Source organism: Prosopis cineraria, unplaced genomic scaffold (genome assembly GCF_029017545.1).
Source record: "Prosopis cineraria cultivar Desert tree isolate PC_DT_omini unplaced genomic scaffold, ASM2901754v1 PC9, whole genome shotgun sequence".
NCBI lineage: Eukaryota > Viridiplantae > Streptophyta > Magnoliopsida > Fabales > Fabaceae > Prosopis > Prosopis cineraria.
In genome coordinates this window covers 7,771,672-7,797,800 of record NW_026555340.1, presented here as the reverse complement: position 1 = coordinate 7,797,800, position 26,129 = coordinate 7,771,672, and positions in this window count along the sequence as shown.

The following is a 26,129-nucleotide window of genomic DNA, read 5'->3' as shown; positions in this document are numbered from 1 at the left end:
AGTTAATAACTTATAAATCTTTATTTGACTATAAAGGCTTCCATCTTTTTCTTGATGAGTGATAGTGATGGATCTGGATGTCACCAAAAACAACTCATAATATTTTCTATCTTTTTTCATATTTATTGGAATGTAATTCCAAATTTCTTGTGAGGAGGGAATATGGCTTGTACTGTATGAGAAATACATTCTCTTTGGAATCCTGGCTCTATGGGATAGACTGTCATTATATATTCTTTTATATTATATTGGTTGGGTTCTGGCTTTTTAGACTATCATTATATGTATGAGGTTTTGAAGTTTTGTCTTGTTAGGGAATATAGCCTTCTATTTTTAAAGGTCTATTGGCTTTTGATTTTTGTGAAATGGTTGGATGTATGGTTATACATTTACCTTTATCTTTTGTTGATTTACTCATGTTGAAAAGATTTTCTTTGTAAAATTCTCTTGTTAGAAAATTTGAAAAAGAATTATTTTTTCCTTTTATAAATCATATTTCAAAATCAAAACAGGATAAAATTGCCTGCCATATGGAAAAAATATATTTTGAAACAAAAATTTAATATCTTTTTGTAAAACATATTTTGCTGCTATACAATCTACTTTTATTACAAAACTTTTGATGTATCAAATCATCTTGGAATTTTGAAACATATAAAACAATAAATAAAATTTCTTTGTTAATAGTGGAATATTACTATTGAGTATTTGTCCATACTCCTGTGTAAAAATCTAACTATTTTTTCTTTTTTCCATCTAACTATTTTAAGATTTTCCCATATTTTATTTCTAATGCTTCTGTCTTTGCTATCTTAACGGCTGTCAGATTTGCTATTTCTAGACAAGGAGGCTTTTGACTTGTTATTTTACCTCTTTTACTATTTTATGTCATTTTGTTTGTCCATTCTTGAAAATTTTTTTGAAGTTTTTTTAAAAATAAGGCTATATTTATCCTTATTTTTGAAAGGAAGACTACCACGTAATTTAAACATCCTACAAATTTCTATAGCTAATTTTTATCTATAATCTTATCTAAAAAATTTTCTACAAATTCTACCACTCTACCCGTTGGCATTATTTTTCCTTGATATATATCCATTCCTAAAGATTTTACTTTAGTCTAAAATAATTTCATTTTTCTAGCTAATAGAACTAGTCCATTGGCTTTTATTATTTCAAAAAACTATTTAAGATGTTCTTCAATTGAATTGAAAAATACTAAAATATCATCAATAAAAAATAAAGTGAATTTACTGTATGGATTAAATATGTCATTCAATATTTGTTGAAATTTCAAGGGTGCATTTTTAATCCCAAAGGCATTATGTTCCATCTATAATGACCAAAAGGAACTGTGAAAGCTATTTTATATCCATCTCTTTCTACTATTTGTATCTGATAGTATCCAAATTTTATTACAAATTTTGATAATATTAAGGCATTAGCTAATCTTTCTATTAAATCCTTTTTTATTAGGAATAGGATATCTAATCCATTTTAAAATTTTGTTTAATGGCTTTTAATTTATGATTAGTCTTGGAGCATCTCTTTCTATTTTTGCACTATTTTATACATAAAAAGTAGAACAACTTCATGGGGATTTGATTAGCCTTATTAATTTCCTTTCAAGTAATTGTTCAATTTCTATTTTATAATATTTTAACAATTCTTGATTCATTTGTATGGATCTAGCTTTTGTTGGTATTTATTTTTAGTTAAAATTTTTTTGTAGAGTAACTCTACTATATGTCTTTTTCTATTCCAACAAGAATTTGGATATTCTACACAAATATCTTTTTCAAATTTTTTTATTTAATTTATTCTATTTTTTATTTTTGGATTTTCTATCTGTTCTTCAATTCTTTTATAATATATTTCTTTATTGAGAAAGTTTATTTGTTTTTGCTTTCTATTTATAGTATTTATTGTAAATATCAAATCCTATTTTAACATTCTTATTTCTCTAACTATTTGAAACTTTAGAGGGGTCTCCTATTTCTATTAACATTGATTCTCCTTTAAGAGTTTCTTTTATGGCTTTAAAATTCTACTGTATTTTTTGTATTTTAAATATAATATTGTATTATACAACCATATATGTGACTCCTCTTTTCCAAGAGCCTTGACTACCTATTTCCATGACTAAAGATTCTCTACAATATTTGTGTTTTAATCCAATAAATAATTCAAGAAACAATCAAAATAGATTGGTTCTTCAAATATATTTGACTGTATGATTCCTACTATGGATTTTTAAAAATGTTTATCCTCTCTTTATCTCTTAGGAAAATAAATATAGGTCCCTCTAAACCTAATCTAAAATTAGATTTAACTGCAATATGTATCATTCATATGTGCATCCAGTTATATTTTTTTTATATTTAATCACTGTTTCTTTTAGGATCATATAAATATATTGTCTTCATTTATTTATTCCTATTTCTTTTTCTATAGTTTGAGTTAGATAAAAAAATCACAAGATGTTTTCTTATAAACTTCTTTTTCTTTAAAAGTTGACATCGACAAATTTGTTAATATATCTTGCAAATTGAACATTGTTATTTCTATTTCTCAAAAAAATTGACCATTTTCTACTTCTTCTATCTCTCATTCAGATTCACTATTTCTATTTGACTTTAAACTAAGACTTTTTGTGGTGAGAAATTGTCACCGCCAAAAGTCCACTTTTGGCGGTAACAATATGTCGTCACCAAAAGTCATTTTTTATTTACAGTGATAACCCAATTAATATATGCCATAATAAAATATTTTGTAGGAAAACTTATAGGAATGCAAGAAAGATCTTTAGAAGAATTAATGAATTTGCAATGTCCTACAGTAGCAAATTTTAGGTGATATAAAGATAATTTTATTCTAAAACTATTTCAAAAACGAGATGCTAATTTAGATATATGGGAAGAAGAATTTATAGAAGGATTATCTAAATTATTTGCAAAAAGAGTGAAAAATGAAATATGACAGCAACAAGGAGGAACAATAAATTATAATGTTTTAACATATGGACATATAATTAATATTATAAATATTATAGGATTAAATTTATGTAATGAAATAAAAAATTGAAAAGAAAATACTAGAATTAGGAAACTTTTATGAACAATATTGATTTGAAAAAATACAAGCGCTGTGACATCTTGAAATTTAAAAAACATCAAATTTAAAAAATTAATTAATTAATTAAATTATATGGTAATTTTGTAGTTTGGAATTTAATTAAGTTGATGGTAATTTAGGATGAATTTGTAGGTTTTTACATCCCAGAATAATTTGGTGTAGGTTTGGATCAAATTAGGATTGCACTGGAAATTATAGAATGGATTAAATGCCCTTAATTTATGGACACGTTAAAAAAAACAGAGAAAAAAAAAAGAAGAAATCAGTTTTTAAAAGGGGAGGCTCAACAAAAAAAATGAAAAAAAAATAAAAGATCAGCTATTACAAGAAAAAAAAAGGGAAACGAAACAAATTAAAGAGAGTAAAGGAATGAAATTAAGAAACAAAGAACAAGAGATGGACGAGAAAGTGAGGGGAAGAGGAGAATGACGGTGAGAGAGGAGGAAGAGAGGGGACTATAACTCATATCTTGGAGGTTTTATGGTGGTTGTGAGCTCAGGTATGAGTTAGCTAAGCTTCCTACTTCAATTATCTTTCTTCCCTCTTTATTTTCTTAAATTTTTGAAAGAGAGAATTTCTAAATAATGGTTTCAATGGCTTTGTTCTTGTAAGTTTTAGTTCTTTTGGGACCTAATGAGGTTGTTTTGAGTTTTATATAGTGCTTTATTATTTTGAGTGGACAATTGGATGAAAAATGGATTTTTTGAGCAAAAATTAAACTCCAAGAGATTGGTTTTCTTTTCCCCCTCTTCAATGGTTTGAGCCTATTTGTTTAGTTATAACTATGCTATTTAAATTTAATAAGGTTTAAATTAAGCTGTGGTTTTCATTATAATGACTAATTATGAAAATTGATAATGCTAAGTAAAGGTTTTTGGTTGTTTAAAAGTTGTATGGTTTGAAAATTGGTCTAATGATGGCTAATAAATGATTTTGATGGTTAAATGGTACTATGTAAATGGTTAGTTTAATATTTAGACTATTGTGATGAATTATGATCTATTGACCCAAGTTATGTAGTATAAATTTGGTGGATAGGGAGGCGCAGTGAAAGATTAAAATTTTAAAGTTTCTATCCTAATATGGATCGAACAAACTCGTTTAAGTCAAGGTGGATAGAAGAGTTACCTTTTAATTCTTCAAACTTGGCGCACGTTTTCTTCAAGAGTTTAGATCTCAGGAGCTAATAATGTAGGTCTACTCCCTCTACCAGTATCAACACGAATAGCCCTCTAACTCGAACAGCGTGCTAGCGCTCCTAGTGTCCGTTCTTCTATGAATGTTAGTTTTCTTTTTATAAGGTGTTTTGTAGTTCTCAAAGTGTTTTTGTAACACTTGCCCTAAGTGTTATCCAAAAATCACATAATTCAAATAAACTAAGTGTGGTTAAGGAGTTGATCCTGTAACTAACTTAAGAAATAAATCATTTAAAACCTTAAAAAAATTATAGGTTCTACCTATAGTGCACGGAAGGAAGCTAGATGAATGTGGAATAAAAAGATGCAGTTATGATAGCATTAAATTGCTGTCATGATAGCCCTCCTGGGCTAACTTCTGGGAGGCATCGTTCCGCCATTCGACCTTCAATCAAAGTGGTTTTAAAGCTCACACGTCACATTCAAAGGGTACTATAAGTGTACCAAATTTCAAAAAAATCCAACGCTCAGATTAAAAATTAGACATGTTAAAAGATAGGTCATTTTTGCTGTCATGCTAAAAAGTTGTCATGACAGCAGCTCTGGACTAACTTTTGGGGTGCATCATTTCATCATCTGACCTCCGATCAGATCGATTCCAAAGCCCACATGTCACTTTTAAATAGTACTATTAGCATACCAAATTTTGGAAAGATCCAACGGACGGATTGAATTTCGTGCATGTTGCAACATCGTCAATATTGCTGTCATGACATCAAAAGTGCTGTCATGACAACTCCTCCAGACTAAATTTGGAGTGGGCCGTTTCTCCGTCCATTATACGATTGATGTGATTCCAAAGCCTACACGAAGCTTATAAAAGGTTTTACTTATGACCCAAATTTTAGAGAAATCCAACAGTCGGATTAAGATTTGGACACCCAGATGCAAAAATGCAGTTTTTTTAAAAATCATTTTTAAAATTATCCAAATCTCATCCTAATGGTCAAAAACTTGTGGGAACACTTTGGACACGTCAAATAGAACTAAAAACACCTGATAGAACATTTAAATAATAGAAAAATCCTTTATACCAAAATTTGACAACTCGGGTGCCATTTCCCAAAATGGACCCCAAACCCCCAAAATGCACAAATCATACAAGAGTAGCCAAAAACTATTCCAAATATCACATACATATATGAATACATATGCTAAATATTTTTACTTGGCTTAGAAATCTCTGTGGGGCCCACGCATCCACTCTTTCTATCCAAGGTGTATGTTTGCCCATAGGACACAATTTGCAATGCAACCACTTTGCATTTGCTTGTGGAATCACACGTCAAATAAATATTTTCTTGTAGTGAAAACTTGGTCTACTAAATAAATCCATCAAAACCACACACCATAGCCAAGTTTCCTAGCCACAAGTCTACAAGAAAACAAAAATTCATACACAAGCTATACAATCCACACATACTCACACACATATGTATAATCATATCCTGCTGGCACCCTAATCCTAAATATATTACAATAGATTTTCTCAAAAGAAAGGGGTTGTAGTTCTTTACAATTCACAAACAACCCCTAGCTCTGCTCCCTTCCCCGTCCTCCATTAATTCCTTCACCTGGACCTAGAAATATTGAAAAGAAAGGGGTGAGATAACCACAGTCTTAGTAATAGAATAATCTACATTAATTATTACAAAGTAAGCCATAATTAAATAAACGAATAATAAATTCAACATAGTATATAATTTAGCCATTTAAAATGCATGAATGCATGACGTAGGCCGATATGGCCTTTCATGACCAATAAAATACCCCCTAGTACTCTTTAACTCGCAGGTAAACCTTATACCCACTCATAACTCCACTGGCACAAAACATAATCTAAGGCATGATCTAATCCACTGAACTGCCTATGCCTCTTCGACGTGAATCCTGAGCAGTCAAAACTAACTCCCTCCTAGAGCCAGCCCGACTTACTCTCCATGTGAGGGCTACCTTGGCCTAAGCACTCAACCTCACACTTCATATGTCGGATTCCCTCCCCCATTAAAAGGTGTCGAACACTCAATACACTAACCACTTTAGTGCACTGAGCCCACAATACGTAAGGCAACACTGAGTACTGACAGTGTACCATAGAATATCAAAAGTCCACACCTTCTCATTGGTGAACTCCTACCGAGATCATGCCTTTCATTCGTGTCTACCTTTCCTGAGTATTGACCACTTCAACACTCTAAGGTAGTCCAACATTTATAAATCTCCCTTAAACGGTTCCTTAGCCTATCTAAGGTACCTTACTCAGTTACACTTCTTTAAGTGCAACTTCTATTCCTTATGATTACAATACATACAAACAAATTTCATTTTCATAAAAACATTGTTGTTAAACAATTAGAAAACATATTTGCACTATAGTCAAAGTAGTACCCCATAACCCCTTATAAAGCACATTTAATCTTTTAAAACATGTAATGCATGATAGCTAGTAATATTTATTCAAAAATAGCTAAAACAAAGTAATAAGAAATAAATTTTCCTGTTACCTTAACCCTTTAATATCAAAAGGGTTCCTCTTGTACAAAATAGGACTCGGCTTGTTCCTTAACTTCCGAACAAATTTCACCAACAATTCCTACAACATATAAGTGATCCATATCACTTATCATGACAAATAGCATTAATAAAGACTATAACTCATACCACACAACTTGGGTCAATGAGTCATAATCCATCTTAATGGTCCATATACTAAACCAACCATTCACATAGTATCACTTAACCACCAAAACCATTTATTAGCCATCACTAGGCTAATTTCCAATTTATATAATTTTTAATCAATTAAAAATCTTCACTTAGTGTCACAAACTTTCACCATTAGCCCTTATAATGAAAACCAAACATTAATTTAAATCTTATTGGGCTCAAATAGCAAAATTATAACTAAATCAATAGGCTTAAACCGTTGAAGAGCAAAACCTGATCTCTCAGGGTTTAATTTGTGCCCAAAACACCTCTTTTCATCTAATTATCCACTCAAAATATTAGATCACTATATAGAAAACTCAAAACATCCTCCCTAGGATCCAAAGAAACAAAAGCTTACAAGAATAAAGCCTTTAGGATCAAAATCCAGAAATTTGCTCTTCCAAAAATTGAAGAAAATCAAGAGGAAGGGAAGAGGATTGAAGTAGGGAGTTTACCTATCGTGTAGCCGAGCTCATAATGGTCGTAAAGCCTCCTAGATCCAAACCTAACTCCCTCTCTTTCTCCTCTCTTCTTCCTCTCACTCTCTCGTGCTCTTTGTTCTTTTTTCTGTGTTTCCTGTGTTTAGTTACCCTTTAAAAAAGCTAATATAAGACTTTGGAAAAAATTACAAGAAAGGGCCTAACATTTTTTATTATAGCACAAAAGCTTGGGTCAACTTTGATATTTTTTTTCATAGTTAAAAAATAAAATAAAACCCAACTTTTGCTTAGTAAAATTTAAACTTTGAATCTCTATCAAATTATTCTAAATTTTAATTCAATTATAAATATTTTATTTTATTTTTTAAAATAAATCTGAGTCTTAAAATTTTTTGAGATGTTACAGTTTTTACCATCAGAACTTTTCTAACTCTCACACCCTTTATAAAGGACGTCCCTATCTATATATAGTATATAGATAAGGGTTTTCATCTTTCACTTAAAAGCCCACAAAAAATTAATTAAATTTATCTCATAAATTTAGTCCATAATATCATATCTAATTCAAATTTATGTTATAAATTTAAATTATAAAATTAATATGATATTCTCTTATATTATGTTAGTTATTGAATTTAATCTATTATATAAAATTAAATTTAAAACTAACATAACATAATATAATATAATATATATATCACATATAAATATTATATTATATATATATACACACATATTTTGAAAATATATATATATATATTATCTATATTTAATTTATATATTATATACATATATCATATATATATTGATATATACACACACAAACATATATGAATATATATATTTCAAAAATATATATATATATATACATATAATTATATTTTAAATTTTATATTTCAAAATATATATATATACATATAATTATATTTTGAATTTTATATTTCATATAAATATATATATATATATATTTATCAAATAAATATTAAAATATATATATATATATATAATTCATTCACCCTATATTACATTCATTGAATCTAGACATATTCCAGATTCAATAAACTTGGACATTATGGCTTGATTTGTATGCGACTCTGTAGGCCCATATGAAATTGGCAATAGGCTAATTACGCTATTAGCTCACAAGTCACAAGTGGCCTCTAGCAAGATATTGCAACTACCTAATTCACATAAGGATCAATGATCCAATGCAACCTATCATGCAACCACATTACATCCCTTTTGTCACGCAATATTTTAGTCAACTACGAGATATGGAATTGTCATTCTCCTTTACTTCACCATTACTTTCTCAATCTCTGAGTAGACTGACAGTAGCAATGGAAAAACTCTTTTCATTGTAGTATAGCCATTCATTTTCTTAGTCTTACTCATCGCAGGGCCCAATAATATCTCTCACTTAATATGAGGGACAAATTTCATCTTGACCACTCATATTCCTCTATATGAATATCACTAAACTCAATCGTAACCTTTATGATCACTTGGTCAAATGTGACTTTTGACTAGATCAAAGTTCAGTAGTCTTCATATAGGAATCTATGATGATCTCAGGTCAAAGGGCTTGGTGATATAGTTACATAAGAGATAAGCTTATGACTTGTACTATGCAGCTTTCTCATAGCGGGTTGATCTAGCGCCTTGTACTCTTTCAAGTGCCTATGACATTAATTTGTATCTCTATAATTAATCAAAGTCATACTAGTCTTATTTCATCTATGATCCCTCAAAGATGACCGACCAGGGACATTTAGAAAAATCACTATAGTTTATCCAGGGATACAGTTATCATATTGAACATGCAATTTTTATGATAACAAAAGAGAAATTCATTAAATAATAATGAGCATAGTATAATGATTGGCCCTAGGGCATAATTTCCAACAGAATTATAGCTTTTTTATACTATTTACCATGATAAGTGAGTGAATTACTTATATGTCATCGAAAATTGTTGGTGGAATGTAATTGGTGGTTAAGGAATAAGCCAAGTCTTATTTTTATATAAGGAAAACCCTTTTGGTACAAAAAGGTTGAAGTAATAGGGAAATTTACATTTTTTATTGCTTTTTTTAGCTATTTTTGAATAAATAATACTAGCTATCATGCATTATATATTTTAAATGATTAAATGTAATTAAATGTGTTTTATAAGGGTTTATGGGGTGTTACTTCGATAATAGTGCATTTATGTTTCCTAATTATTTAATAATAATATTCTTTATGGAAATAAGATTTTTAGCATGCATTGTAATCATAGAGCCTAGAAGTTGCATTGAAGGAAGTGTAACTAGGTTAGGTACCTTAGATGGGCTAAGAAACCACTTAAGGGAGGGATGACATATGTTAGACTACCTTAGAGTGTTGAAATAGTCAATACTTGAGAAAGGTAGAAAAGAGTAGGAGGCATGATCTCGATAGGAGTTTACCAATAGGAAGGTGTAAACTTTTAATATTATATGGCTTATTGTCAATACTTAATGTTGCCCTACTTATTTGTGGGCTCAATTCACTAAAGAGGTTAATGGATTGAGTGTTCGACACCTTTTAGTAAGGGAGGGAATTTGACATATGAAGTGTGAGGTTGAGTGCCTAGGCTAAGGTAGTCCTCATAATAAGTCGGGCTAGCTCTAGGAGGAAATTAGCTTCAATTGCTCAAGATTCACATTGAAGGGGCACAGGTAGTTTGGTGAATTAGATTATGCCTTAGACTATGTTTTGTACCTGTGGAGGTACAAGTGAGTATAAGGTTTACCTACAAGCTGAAAGTGTCGGGGGCATTCTATTGCCTATGTCATGCATTTATGAATTTTAAATTGTTTAACTATATGTTATGTTGAATCTATTATTCATTTATTCAATTATGGATTACTTTGCAATAATAAATATAGATTTCTCTATTAATGAGACTACGGTTGTCTTACACTTTTCTTTATAATATTTATAGGTCCAAGCAAAGGATTCAATGGTGGACAAAGAAAAGAGCCAAGTTAGGGATTTGCTTGTGGATTGTAAAGAATTGCAACCCCTTTCTTTTAAGCAAGTTCATTGTAATGTATTTAGGATTAAGATTCTAGTAGAATGTGATTATATAAATATATGTGTGGATTGTATGCCAATATATGAATTTTGTCTGCTTGCAAACTTATGACTAGGAAACTTGATTATGATCTGCGGTTTTAATGGATTTGTATGGTAGATCAAGTTTTCACTACAAGAAAATATTTATTTTGATATATATATATATATATATGACTATGTGTGATTCTATAAGCAATTGTAAAGTAGTTGCATTGCAAACTATGTGCTATAAGCAAACATACACTGTGGATAGGGAGAGTGGGTGAGTGGGCCCCGTGGGGATCTCTAAGCTAAGTAGAAATGTTTAACAAGTGTATATATATGTGTATACAGTATTTGGATTTTTTTTTAGGCCATTCTTGTATGATTTGTAAATTTCAGGGGTTAAGGGTCCATTTTGGAAAAGGGCACTTAGGTGGTCAAATTTTGATATAAAGGATTTTTCTATCACTTTAATGTTCTATCAAGTAAACCTAGTCCTATTTGATTTGTGCTAAGTGTTTACATAGGTTTGTGACCATGGGGATGGGATTTAGACAATTTTGAAAATGATTTTTACTAAAAAGTTTTACTTTTGCATCCAGATGTCCAAATCTCATCCGATCATTAGATTTCCATGAAATTTGGAATACAAGTAAAATTTTTTATGATCTTCATGTGGGCTTTAGAAACACCTCAATCAAACATTAGACAGAGAAATGGTGCACTTCAAAAGTTAGTTTAGAGGTGCTATCATGACAATAAAATAAAACAATATGACAACAATAACACTTGTCATTGCAAAATGCACAAGTTTTAATCCAACCATTGGATCTTTTTAAAATTTACAACACTAGTAGTACACTTTGAAAGTGATGTGTGGCCTTTAAAATTGCTCTCATTAGAGGTCAGATGACAAAATGGTGTACTCTGAAAATTAATTCGAAGGTGCTGTCATGATAGCAGCACTACTTGATAGTGTAACATGTTCAAATTTCAATCTGACTATTAGATTTTCTCAAAATTTGGCACACTAATAGTACTTATTAAAAGTGATGTGTGAACTTTAAAATTACTTTAATTAGAGGTTGGACGGAAAAAGTATTTGCCTAGTTTGCTTCTGTGTGCTTTATATTGAACCTTTAGACTTTTCTAAAAGATTTTAAACATGTGTTTTTCTATTGTGTAATTTGTTTATTCATTTAAATGGTTTTTTTTTTCTAATTTAGTTTTAGGATCAACTCCTTAACCATTTTTAAAGTTATTGTGGTTTGTGTTAATACTTGAGGCAAGTGTTACAAACACCCTATAAAAAAATAAGAAAAGAAATTATTAAAAGTCCACTCAAGAAGAAGGTGAACTGAATTATATAAAAGTTTAGCTAATAATTAAAATTAAAGAGATGAGTTAGAACAATATCACCAATCACAGAGAGTAAAGAAGAAAAGCTTGCATAGATATTTATCCTGATTCAGTTCTAATTATTTAAGCCTACATCCAACCCTCAAGTAACACTTGAGGTTTTCTCCAATAACTCTTCCAAGATTAATCTGGGCTCTTGGTAGCCTTAGTACAATCCTAGGCTCACACTAGAGTATGAATCACTCTCTCTTACAAAGGTAATGATATATCCCTCTTAAACTCTCTGAGTTTAAGATCCTCTATTTCAAGTCAAAAAAATATAGATGAATAGAGTAAGTTAAAGAATGAACTACTACTCCTAAACACTATCTAAGAATTTATATGTGATCAATGAAGCTCTTACATAATAAATATAAACTTAAAAAGTTGTTAAACAACTAATATGAATATCTCAAGTTCGTTCGTGTGCATTTTTTGTTCACCGTCTTTATAAATACTCTTATTTACAATTAGACTTCATAAATGATCTGTTACTCGTGAGTATAGCTATTAGAGTTATCATTATCTTTCTTCTAAGTTATTTAAGCATTCTCCAAATTGAGGGAATGTAAACATTCTTTACAATGGAGCTTTCTCTCACACAGTAAGTAAGGAAAAATAACATCTCTTTGCATTAAATGTTTTGAAAAGGTAGATGAGATGCTCTTTCAGAATAATCAAGCTATTTGGGAATAAGGATATTCTGAATAAGATCAAAGAAAGCTCAATCCATCCTAAGAAAATATTTAGAATGAAAATAGAAAGATTATATTACTAACACAACAATCATATCACGAAAGGAAAGGAATTAGAGGAGTTTTTGAATAACCTCTATTTTTATAGTGAAGAATATAGTGGTACCTTGAGCATCCCTATGAGTTTCCTAGGCCCTTTCTTCAACCATTTGAAGGGGTTCTTGAATTTAAATCCATTTCCTAGATCTTATCTTCTTTCATGCCTTAGTAAACTGTTCTAGTTTTTCCCAAACTTCTTGTTTTCTACCAGCTGAGCTACTATGATTTCATCATTGTTTCTTAACCACAACATACCTTGCCTTGAATAAATCTTGAAGAGTGAGGCCATGGGCTACCAAAGTCTCTAGGGTGTTCTTCATGCAAGCAATATTTTTCAAAGAACCAAACATGATTGTGAAGCAACGAGAGATTGATAAACAATTTAGAAGCAAAGTTTAGGTCAAGAAAGAGCGAGAGAGAATCATGTAGATATTTAGGAAGGAGTTGATGAGATAGACTGAGAGTTAGAGAGATTGAGAGAGTTAGGGCATACTTCAAAAGATGCAGAGATGAGAGAGAATAATTGAGCCCAATACACAAATAGCTCATATTGAATGTGCCATTCCTAGTGAGTTTTATCATAAGGCTTTCTCCATCATTCTTGCTTAATTCAAAATAAACCCTTTATTCTAGAATAGTCACAACTATACCTAAATATGCTGTATGAGCTTATTTATTCCTAAATATGCAAATAAAGTCTTGCAAAACACCCTAAAAACATTTCAAAGCTTAAGATAGACTTATATCCATATTGCAAACAAAATCACAAATTGAGATAGACCTACTTAAAACTCATTGGGATTTAATAATCCCAATTCTCTCCTTATATATATGAATTGATTAGCTACTATTAGTTTGGCATGTAAGATCTTAAGTTTTCAAGTTTGGAATTAGAAATAATTATAAGGGCATTTTAGTCAATTTAGATAAATTACTGATTAATGATGTTTATGGGAGACTAGTATAGTTTTTGGATCCTTGGACAACCTTAGAAGAGAGCTAGGTCAAAGTTCAAGTGAGCTATGGCATGGAGGAAGGTTTAAATTGTGGTGGGACTCTTTGTGCCATACACCATAATGCACATGCAAAATTAACACTTATCAGTTTGTAAAAACAGATTGGAATCAAAGAAAGAAAGAGAGATATAGCGTGGAGTGACAGAGGAAGCTCATGGTCTGTTAGGGCTCAACATTAATAGATTTGGCAGCATTTAGAGCTTGAATAATTATTGGGTAAGTTTCACATTTCCTCTTCTCCCTCTTTTATGTGAAATTTTTGATTTAAGAGGTATTATGGAGCTTGTTTTCAGTTTTCTTAAGTTTAGACTGAATCCATTGGCTTATTTAAGATCATGGGGAGTTAAATCAAGCCTCTCAACTTATGTTTATGAGTTTTATGGTGATTTGAAATTTTTATTAAGGGTTTGGCCGAATCCTAAGCATAATCTAAGGTTTTGAGACAATATGGGGAATTGGATGAGGATTTTGGTATGTTAAGATGTTTAATAGGATGGTTAGAGTGTTTGGAAATGGTTGGTACGGTTAGATAAGGAATTTGGGTGTTATAGATACTTAAAACCTAGTGAATTCAGAGTTTATCTAGAGTGTTGTTCGAGCCTTATCATGCATATAGAATGCGTGGAGCTAACATTAAGTCACAGTAACCCTTTTGTGTGATAAAGGATTGAGATAATGGAATAATTTACACTGATTGATTATATTGCTTAACTATTTGAGTAGATAAATACATTGGTTTATATGTGTTTCGAAAGCTTGGCATGTTGTGAAAGATGATTTCCTTGTGCATTAGAAGCTACTTTCAAAACGATAAAGAATTTTGAATCCTTATGTGAAAAGTAGTGATTTTTCATAAGTATGTGAAATGTGTGACAAAATGAGCATGTCCATATGAAGGGGTGGGAGTTCACCCGTAGGAAGGAGTAGTGGAGGTCTATATGGAATGTATCTCCTTAGTGTCTAGTAAGGCACGGTTTTGGAGAATTTCTCCTTAGTATCCATGCAGGATATGGTATTGGAGAGTGATGCTTCTTAGTATCAGTGATGTGGTGTTGGAGTAATGACAACCCGATTCGTGTGTGATAGGGGGAGACTATAGTTTGAAAGTGGGATAAGATACCTTTGGCTGGGTGATTTTACCACCAAAGGTGAGCTTAGACCATTGAGAATGTACACTTGGTTCAAGAGCTTATGGTTCCAGTCGGGGTGATATAGAGGCTCGAATGGTAAAATAATCATGTTAGTGATAAATGACTTGTGTTTATGGCAAAGAGTATGTTGTAATATGCTAAAGTATATTTTGATACTTAATAGCCTTACTCCCTTATGGTTGTGCATGGTAATTAATAGTAGTGAATTATTCTGTTATTGAAATGTTTATCTGACCCCGTGATTATATTTTACAAGTGAAGGCTCCTATAAGGGCAAAGGGGAGGAAGGGGTGACTGAAGAGCAAAGAGCATTGTTGTATAGCTCTCCCTTTCCTCTTTTTAGGTTTGTAATGAATATTGCCATTATATAATGCTAACTTAGGAATATGACATTGTTTTGTTATCACTTATATGAATTTGAGATATGTGTGCATATCTTGGCCTAAGGTTGATGTTGTTGTGATTTAATGAGTGTGCTTAGCCAAGATATAATTACAAGAGATATATTTGAAATGATTTAGGTATCAAAATAACCAAATTGATATGCGTGATAAGTTTTATCCCCCCTTTACATTGTGATGAATTAGGGGTTTGGTGGTCATTTAGAGTATGAATGCTTAATTGTGTGATATGATTGATCTATCATGTTGTGTGTGGTCCATTTGAGGTGGTCAAAGTGGTTTCAAAGCTAATGGCATTTAGTAGTATGATTTGGATACCTTTGAAAGTATTTTGAGGTAAAAACGAACCATATTGGATTTGGGTTCGGTGTCTATCTTTTAAATGGAGGATTATTTGAGTGTGGGACTAGTGCCATTAGCTAAAGGGCTTGATGAGCTTCATGTGGACATTTGAACCGATCAAATCGAATGTCAAATGACAAAACGTCACATTCAAGAAGTTTGGAGTGTTGTCATGATAGTGAGTGTGTGTTATAGCATATGCCCTTTTTGGGAGTCATCCCTTTGTACCATCTGCCATGGGAGGCGTGGCTTGTGCCATGATAGACAAACTAGAATTTTTAGAAAAAAGGCTTGTTCAGCTTGTTTTAAAGTACTGTTTGATTTCTATGCTTTCATATTTATATATATATATTTGATTTTTAACTATAGTTTGAGCTCAAACAAAATTTTAAAAATGATTTTCTTGAGATCCATTATTTTAACTAATTATCTTTTAAACCCTTGAGTTGTGATAACTTTTCTTGGGATTCTATCTATCTTGGTTATCACAACAGCGTGTAAGAGTGTTGTGTACTGGTAATGTCAAGGCGAACATTACATGGTGAAGATGTCTACAAGTTGAAAATCCATAGGGATGAATCCCACTATTGCATCTTTCTTTTGCACATGATCTCTGATAAAATAGTGTCTAATATCAATATGCTTTATTCTGGAATGATGTACCAGATTCTTCTTCAAGCATATCGTGCTAGTGTTGTCACACTCGATTGGAATTTCTTTGAGCATAATTCCAAAATCTTCAAGCTGTTGCTTTATCTATAGAATTTGAGAGCAACATAACCCCACTGTAATATACTCTGATCCTTTAGATGATAGAGAGATAGTATTTGTTTCTTGCTTGCCCAAGACACAAGTGAACCATGTAAGGTCTCCCTTACTAATCTCTAATTAACTCCTTATTTAAGGTAATTAAGGGATTCTCCCCATTGATTTTACCAAGTTTGTAAAATTTTAAATTAGAGTCCCAAGTTTTTCAAAAATTAACACCCTCTAAAATATCTTGGCAAGTTAAAAATTAGATTTTAATTAGTATGTGAAAGCATGAAATGAATCAAATCATTTGCATAAAAGTGAAAAAAATGAAATATTACAAAAAACAGGCATACACCGCGACTTGTATACCTTTATGCCATACACTGCAGCTCAAGCACTATGCACTACATCTTAGGTGCCATACGCTATGTGCATTGTACATATTTGACAGCATTGCTATTGTCATTGACAGTAACAGAGGCAAATTTCCAATGCACCCTATTTCTCCGTTCGATGTCTGATTGAGGTGATATAGGTGTCTACAGAGAGCTTTCTCTTAGCTCTAACTAATGGTACTGATTTCATAATCATAACATTTCCCAATCAAAATTTGGACATCCATTTCAAAAGCTCACTCCTTTTCAATCTTACTACACAACTTGGGTACCCAACTCACATTTCAAGTACCAAAAGCCAAATTCACACTCTAAGCTACACTCAAAATACTAAAATGAACCTATGCAATACACCATATCTCAAAAATAACAGTTACAAAACATTTTCAATGCTCAATCCCTTAATTTTAAAAATAGTAAGGGGAGCTTCAATCACATATTCATCAATTAATCATCATCAATCACTTGTTATACTCATGCCTTAGTACCCAAAATACACTATAGTTTAGCAACCTCCTAGTGCAAGTAAGCCCAAACATGAACAATCCTAGTTTATTATATCGTTTAAATTCTACACATAATAATGACCAAAATGAATGAGACCTACAAGTGTTAGGATATAATTTCCCTTAGTCTTGTCCTATTAAGCTAGTTCCTATAATATTGAAGAGAAGGGAGTGAGTACAACCACTCAAGAACCAAGGTCCATCTAACTTATACTAATACATGTCAATCAATTTAAATGCAACTGGCAAAGATATCATTCTCAAATCATTTAACATGTTTAAGAATACTATTCACATTTCTTATTCATAATAGGATATATTCACAGGATAATGCCTTGGTAATACAATTTCACATGGATATGAGACCAATCACAAGATTTTCATCTCTAGGGTCACCATACAGACAACCGTATGCCCTTTTCATCTCTATATGCATGATCACACCTTATTTATATCCTCCTTATGCCTCTAACATGAAACCGTGGGCTATAACACATTGGGATTGGCTATGAATTGAGACTACCCTAGCCAGTCACACATGAGAGGCTACTTAGTCAAGATTGCCTATCTCATTTGTATAACAACCTAAATTTCAATCCAAGAGACTAATTAGTAATTAGGGGTAAATTAGTAACTAGTTGATTGATTATGGTTTTGGATTTTGGGTTGACATTTTAGGTTATTTGAATGGTATGATATCAGGGTTGAGTAGTAAAGTTGTGATTTAGGACACAACACACGAGCACTAGTGAGATTAGCCTCATTATGCCATGTGTCGTGGCATACGCTATATCTTCTATGGCGTATGGCACAAATTTTGCTTAAAGGTTATGCTTCTAGCTCGTGAAATCAAAAGGAAAAGAGAGAAAAACATGCATGAAAGGGAGAGAAGCAGGTTTCTCTACCAGGGAATCTAATATTTAGAGTTTGAGAGTTTGCTTCGGCCAGTGACTTATCGAGTAAGTTTTATACAACCTTACACTGCATTTTTACCATATTTTCTCTAAGTTTTTATTAGTATAGAAATTGAATCAGAGAGTTTTAAGAAGTTAAAATCTAAGGAAAGGTTTAAAAAGACCTTTCAGGTGAGAAACTAAGGTTTTGCGACTGGTTTGAAGATTAATGGTTGAACTTTGAGGATATAGGCTTAATTAACCTAATTTGTTAGGTTAAAAAGGAAGAAAGCTAGTAAACAAGGGAGTAAGGAGGGTGTTATAGTCAATTTAGTAGCCTAAGAGCAAGTGATTATAGAGAATGGATTATATGAACTCAAAAGGCCTTAGTTGATTTATTTTATGCATTTAGAAGTTTGGCTCAGCTGAATTATTACCCATATTGAACATTGAAAACTAGCAAGGAATGTTCATTGTGTAGCATTTGAGGACTACTTGTAGGGGTTAAACTGACCTGAGAAGTTTAATGTGAACGATAGCCCTTAGTGAGAAGGATAAAAAGGTAACTGGAATAACCCTTGTACTTGTTTGTTTGTGAAATTATTTATAAGTATTTTATATAATTATGTGCATTGTGCTTTATGAACTCATAGAGTAGCAGTATTGCAAAAGATATATGCATGCGGGTGTATGAGTGATGTTTGAAATGAATGTGAAGAGGCATGTGCATTTGCATCCGTGAGTATACCCTAGACTAGGGTAAGGGGTCATAGTCCTACTCTGTACAAGGCTAGAAAGTCTTGAAGGTCTTGAGCATAGAGCTTGCTTCGCTAGGAAAGACTTAGGAGGATGAATCAAGACTAAGGTAAGCAGTCATGGTCTTACTCTATTTAAGGCTAGGAAGTCTTAATAGTACAAGCATTAAGAATACTTTGCTAGTGGAGACTCAGGAGACCACCCATACATATTGATGATACCTGGTTTAAAATAGAGGTTTGGTGGGCCTTGTTTCATGTAAGACTAGAAGTCCCAATTTGAGCATTGAGATTGCTTCGCTAGGAAAAATTGGGGGTATGTGAGCATAATTATGATTGTGAAAGATATCTCATGAATACATGCTTATATTGTTTTATTAAATGATGTTACTTTATCTCTTGTTTATAATTTTACTTAGTAACCGATATTTAGGTTTTATCTAAGTTACTGGAATGTATATCTCTCTCTATTACCTTTGTATATAGGTGAAGAGAGCACGAGAAGGCTGGAAAAGGAAAAGAGGAAAGAGTAGCCTCTATTGGCAGTGGTATGACTACCTTGTCATGTAATGAATGTATAAATGTGTTGTTAAAGATTTGAGTTTCCAACTAGGATGAATAAGTGTTTGTGAATAAAAGTATGTATTTATGTTGTTGAGAACTTGCTTGTATGCTTTGTATTGCATCTCGCCGACTGTACCACAATGGTAGATACATAGGTAGGCCTAGATACTAATCAAGTAAGTGTACATTATATTGTGTAACTTATTCCACTAGTATTGATTGTGAAATTATTGTGATGAAATGTGCATGTGTGTGAATCTTGACCAAATGGTAAGGCTTAGCCCCATTTGTATGAATCAAGTGTATTTATGATATCTAACCATATGGTGAGGTTTAGTCCCATATGAGAAAGTCGGAGGATTGAAAGTGGAACAAGTATATATGTGTACGTGATTTCATGTTTGTGCTTCCTATAAGTTCACAAGTGCACAATATGCCATCGAGAGGTCAAATTCAGTATTTGATGTGATAAATGTAATATATTGTGTTAATCAGGTGTATTTAGTCCTATTTGACTTGGCTCAAGGCCCAAAGTGGTTTAATGAGGCAACGGATGAGAATTGAACACTTAGGGTGTTAAATTTTGAAGGAAAAAGTAACTTTTTGTACTCAAGTGGCCAATTTTGGATTGAACCATTAGATCGCATCCAAACTTTTCTCATTAAATAGAATATGTTGTAAGCTTCGTGTGGGTGCTTAAATCACTCCAATCAGACATCAGGTGTGAAAATGGCACATAGTGGAAGTTCATATTAGTAATTTATTATGACAGCAAAATTTGAGACATGCATCGCCGCGCATGGTGTGTAAGCTGTGGTACATGATACAAAACTTAAGCTAGTCACTCTATGCCATATATCGTGGCATATATGGTGTGAGCCATGGTGTATGGCCCCTTTTTGAGAGAAATAACTTCTTGCTTATTTTATTTGTTGGGAGTATTTGTATGCTTCTATTAGCCCTTCTATTTGAACATATTTTCTACGAAGTTGGGATCCTGCATTTTAAAAACAAATAAAGGGTTATAACTCTGATATTGTATTGTTGTTGTATTATTTTGTGTGCATAGGGTGGTAAAGTCTAAATTAATGAGGGGACTTTACAAGTTATGGTTCATGGTTTTCCCCAACTCTCACATTATGGGGTGTCATTCTCTCTAAACTAGCTTCCTGATTGAATAAGTGAAAAATTAGTTAGGTTTGAGTTCCTCGTCGAACAAGTGGGACTGTCCCTCATTAAACAAATGAGATGATATGTATAAATAAATCTAGGCAAATCATCAAGCTCCAATTATAGCCTTACCATATGAATTTAATTCTCTGCTTCTCTTCCTAAGTGAATTCTTGCCTCTCATGATCATGCAGTGCATCATAATGCAATTTTTCATAACATGCAAATATTGCACACATTAACATGTCAACTCATCTCATTATACTATACAATTTTCTCAATTCACAAGTAATCATAAAACTCCACATTACACAAAATCATTGAACTTCTTATAACACACAATCATTGAACTCTACATATCACATAATTATTGAACTCCTTATACACATAATTATTGATTTTCAAGTATTTAATGCCACATTTGCATTTCAATAATTTCACAAATCTCAATTATAATATTTAAGTCAATAAATCAATTAACATATAAAAGTACAAGAAAAAATTATCCCAATTACCTTAAACCTTTGAGAGGTTAAAGGTTTACCTCTCAAATTCACACTTCCAAAACTTCATAAAACTTGAATGATGCCAAATATACTCACTCTACATTTAATCATAATATTAATCATTAATATCCCTTTTTTGGATAATCTTCACTATCTAATTTGAAACTTCTTCACTCTTAAGATTCAATCTCCTCAATTATAAAGGTACCATAGGATTTATTAGCTTCCTCTAACTCACATTAATCTCATTAAAATCTTAAACAACCATTAATGGAGCCACATTACCCCATCTACCTCATTTATGGAGAATTTCCATGCATTTATGGCTTCTAACTATCAAAAACACATAGAGCCATTAATGCTAGGTTTAAATAGCTTAAAAAACTCTCATTAACTCTATTTTAAGTCAATGGGTTTGAACCCATAGATTCTATAGACTGAAAGTCATCTTTCTTAATTAAACTCTAACTTTCAACATTAAGAAGATGCAAGAGGAAGAAAGGAAAAAGCTTAGAAACTTTACCTCTAGTGTTTATAAGCTCTAAAATACTCCCAATGCTTCAATCCTTCAATCCCCAGCAAAGCTCTTTCATTTCTCCTTCATTTCTCTTTTGTTTCCTCTTTGTTTTTACATTGATACTCTCTTATTTCTACAAATTCACTATCATGCACTACAGCGCATGTATCACGTGCCATGACATATGGTATAGAGAGTGATCTCTTACTTCTTGGTGGTTTGTGCAGCACAACTTCTTGTGCACATGCCATGGCATGTGGCACAGACTCATTTCTTCTTATTTTTCTTACTTTTTATGCCCGGGTGGCCTAACTTCACTCCAGACTCAATCTTAAAGCTGAACCACAACTCATGACACCGATTAGCTCTCTATAACCACACACCACATTAATTTACTTAATAAATCTTCATTTATTCAACTAATTAGAGGTTAAATCCTCCAAGATGTTACAAGCCACCAAAGAAGTGACAAATTCTATTTGTGCTTTTCCTCTCTGTTTTACATACTCTAAAGTTTGCGTCAAAATATCTAATCAAAAAGTCACTTCCTCCTTTAGGATACCAAAGTCCCAATGTGTCTGTATCTTTAAGATATCTTGATATTCTCTTTACAATAGTCACATGAGATTCCTTTAAAGCAGATTGAAACATAACACAGAGACCTACACTAAAGGATATATATGGACGACTTGTAGTGAGGTGTAGGAGTAATCCAATCATTCCTCTATATGCTTTATAGTCAAACTCTATTCCCGTTACATCATCGTCCATTTTGATAAAAGAACTCATGGGAGTCTCTATTCCATTTGCTTGATCCATTTCAAATTTTTTAAGCATTTCCTTCAAATATTTGGTTTGATAGATGAAAATACCATTCTTCCTTTGTTTGGTTTGTAGTGTTAAGAAGAAATTCAACTTGCCTATCATTGATATTTCAAATTCTCCCTACGTTAAATCAAAAAATTCCTTACATGAGGAATGGTCAGTAGCACTGAATATTATATCATCAACATAGATTTAAACAATAAGTAAATATTATTTCTTTTTTCTTAATGAACAAGGTAGTATCAACTTTATCTCACTTTACTCCTTTTTTTCAAAAGGAAAGAGATTAATCAATCATACTGTAACACTTGCCCTGAATGTTATCCAAAAATCACACAAGTCAAATAAATTAAGTGTGGTTAAGGAGTTGATCCTTTAAATAACTTAAGAAATAAATCATTTAAAACCTAAAAAAATTTATAGGTTCTACCTATAGCGCACGGAAGTAAGCTAGACGAAAGTGAAATAAAAAGATGTTGTCATGACAGCATTAAATTGCTGTCATGACAACTCTCCTTGGCCAACTTCTGGGAGACGCCATTCCGTCATTTGATCTCCGATCAAAGTGATTTTAAATCTCACACATCACATTCAAATGGTACTATAAGTGTACCAAATTTCAAAAAGATTCAACGGTTGGATTACAAATTAGATATGTTAAAAGATTGGCTATTTTTGTTGTCAAAAGCTGTCATGACAGCACCTCCGGACTAATTTTCAGGGTGCACCATTTCATCATCCGACCTCCGATCAGAGTGATTCCTAAGCCCACATATCACTTTTAAATAGTACTATTAGCATACCAAATTTTGGAAAGATCTAACGGACAGATTGAATTTCGTGCATGTTAAAATATCAACAAATATTGCTGTCATGACAGCTCTTCCGACCAGTCGGATTAAGATTTGGACACTTGGATGCAAAAGTGCAGGTTTTTGGTAAAAATCCATTTTCAAAATTGTCCAAATCTCATCCTAATGGTCACAAACTTGTGGAAACACTTTGGACATGTCAAATAGGACTAAAGACACCTGATAGAACATTTAAATGATAGAAAACCTCTTTATATCAAAATTTGACCACCCGGGTGCCATTTTTCAAAATGAACCCTAAACTTCCAAAATGTACAAATCACACAAGAGTGGCTAAAAACTATTCCAAATATCATATACACATATGAATACACACGCTAAACATTTTCACTTGGCTCAGAGATCTCTATGGCGCCCACGCACCCACTCTCTCTATCCAAGGCGTATGTTTGCTCATAGCACACCATTTGCAATGCAACTACTTTGCATTTGCTTGTGGAATCACATATATGCCAAAATAAATATTTTCTTGTAGTGAAAACTTGGTCTACTAAATAAATCCATCAAAACCACATACCATAGCCAAGTTTTCTAGCCACAAGTCTACAAGCAACAAAAATTTATACACAACCCATACAATCCACACATACTCACACACATATACATAATCATATCCTACTAGCACCCTAATCCTAAATACATTACAATAGATTTGCTCAAAAAAAAGGGGTTGTAGTTCTTTACAATTCACAAACAACCCCTAGCTCTGCTCCTTTCCCCGTCCTCTACTGGTTCCTTCGCTTGGACCTAGAAATATTGAAAAGAAAGGGGTGAGACAACCACAGTCTTAGTAACAGAGAAATCTACATTGATTATTACAAAGAAAGCCATAATCAAATAAACAAATAATAAATTCAACATAGTACATAATTTAGGCATTTAAAATGCATGAATGCATGACCTAGGCCGGTATGGCCTTTCATGACCAATAGAATGCCCCTTGGCACTTTTTAACTCACAAGTAAACCTTATACCTACTTGTACCTCCACAGGCACAAAACATAATCTAAGGCATGATCTAATCCGCCGAACTACCTATGCCCCTTCGATATGAATCCTAAGCAGTCAAAGCTAACTCCCTCCCAGAGCCAGCCCGACTTACTCTCCATGTGAGGGCTACCTTGGCCTAGGCACTCAACCTCATGCTTCATACGTCGGATTCCCTCCCCCACTAAGAGATGTTGAACACTCAATACACTAACCACTTTAGTGCACTGAGCCCACAATACGCAGGGCAACACTGAGTACTGGCAGTGTGCCATAGAATATCAAAAGTTCATACCTCCTTGTTGGTGAACTCCCACCAAGATCATGCCTTTTAATTCGTGTCTACCTTTCCCGAGTATTGACCACTTCAACACTCTAAGGTAGTATAACATTTATAAATCTCCCTTAAACAATTCCTTAGCCTATCTAAGGTACCTTACTTAGTTACACTTCCTTAAGTGCAACTTCTATTCTTTATGACTACAATACATGCAACAAATCTTGTTCCCATAAAAACATTATTGTTAAACAATTAGAAAATATATTTATACTATAACCAAAGTAGTACCCCATAACCCCTTATAAAGCACATTTAATATTTTAAAACATGTAATGTATGATAGTTAGTAATATTTATTCAAAAATAGCTAAAACAAAGTAATAAGAAATATAAGTTCCCTTATTACCTCAACCCTTTAGTACCAAAAGGGTTCTTCTTGTACAAAATAGGGCTTGGCTTGTTCCTTAACTTTCGAATTCCACCAATAATCCCTATAACATATAAGTGATCCACATCACTTATCATGACAAATAGCATTAATGAAGACTATAACTCATATCACACAACTTGGGTCAATGAGTCATAATCTATCCTAATGGTCCATATATTAAACCAACTATTCACATAATATCACTTAACCACCAAAACTATTTATTAGCCATCACTAGGCTAATTTTCAATTTATATAATTTTTAATCAATTAAAAACCTTCATTTAGTGTCACCAACTTTCACCATTAGTCCTTATAATGAAAACCAAACCTTAATTTAAATCTTATTGGGCTCAAATGGAAAAATTATAACTAAATTAATAGACTTAAATCATTGAAGAGCAAAACCCAACCTCTTAGGGTTTGATTTATGCCCAAAACACCTCTTTTTATCCAATTATCCACTCAAAACATTAGGGCATCATGTAGAAACTCAAAACAACCTCCCAAGGACCCAAGGAACTAAAACTTAAAAAAAATAAAGCATTTTGGATCAAATTTTCAAAAATTTCCTTTTCCAAAATTGAGAAAAACAAAGAGGGAGGGAAAAGGATTGAAGTAGGGAGTTTACCTATCACGTAGCCGAGCTCGCAACAGCCACAAAGCCTCCTAGATTCGAGCCTAACTCCCTCTCTTTGTCCTCTCTTCTTCCTCTCTCTCTCTCTCTCTCTTGTGCATTTGTTTTCTTTCTTTCCTTCTTTCTTTTCAGTTTCTGCATTCTTTTGCTCTTTAAATTGCTGATATTAGACTTTGAAAAAAATTACAATAAAGGGTCCAATATTTTTTATTATAACACAAAAGCTCAGGTCAACTTTGGTAAAATAAAACCCAACTTTTTCTTTGTAAAATTCAAACTCTGCACCTTTATTAAATTATTCTAAATTTTAATTTAATTATAGATATTTTATTTTATTTTTTTAAAGTAAATCTGAGTCTTAAAATTTTTTTGG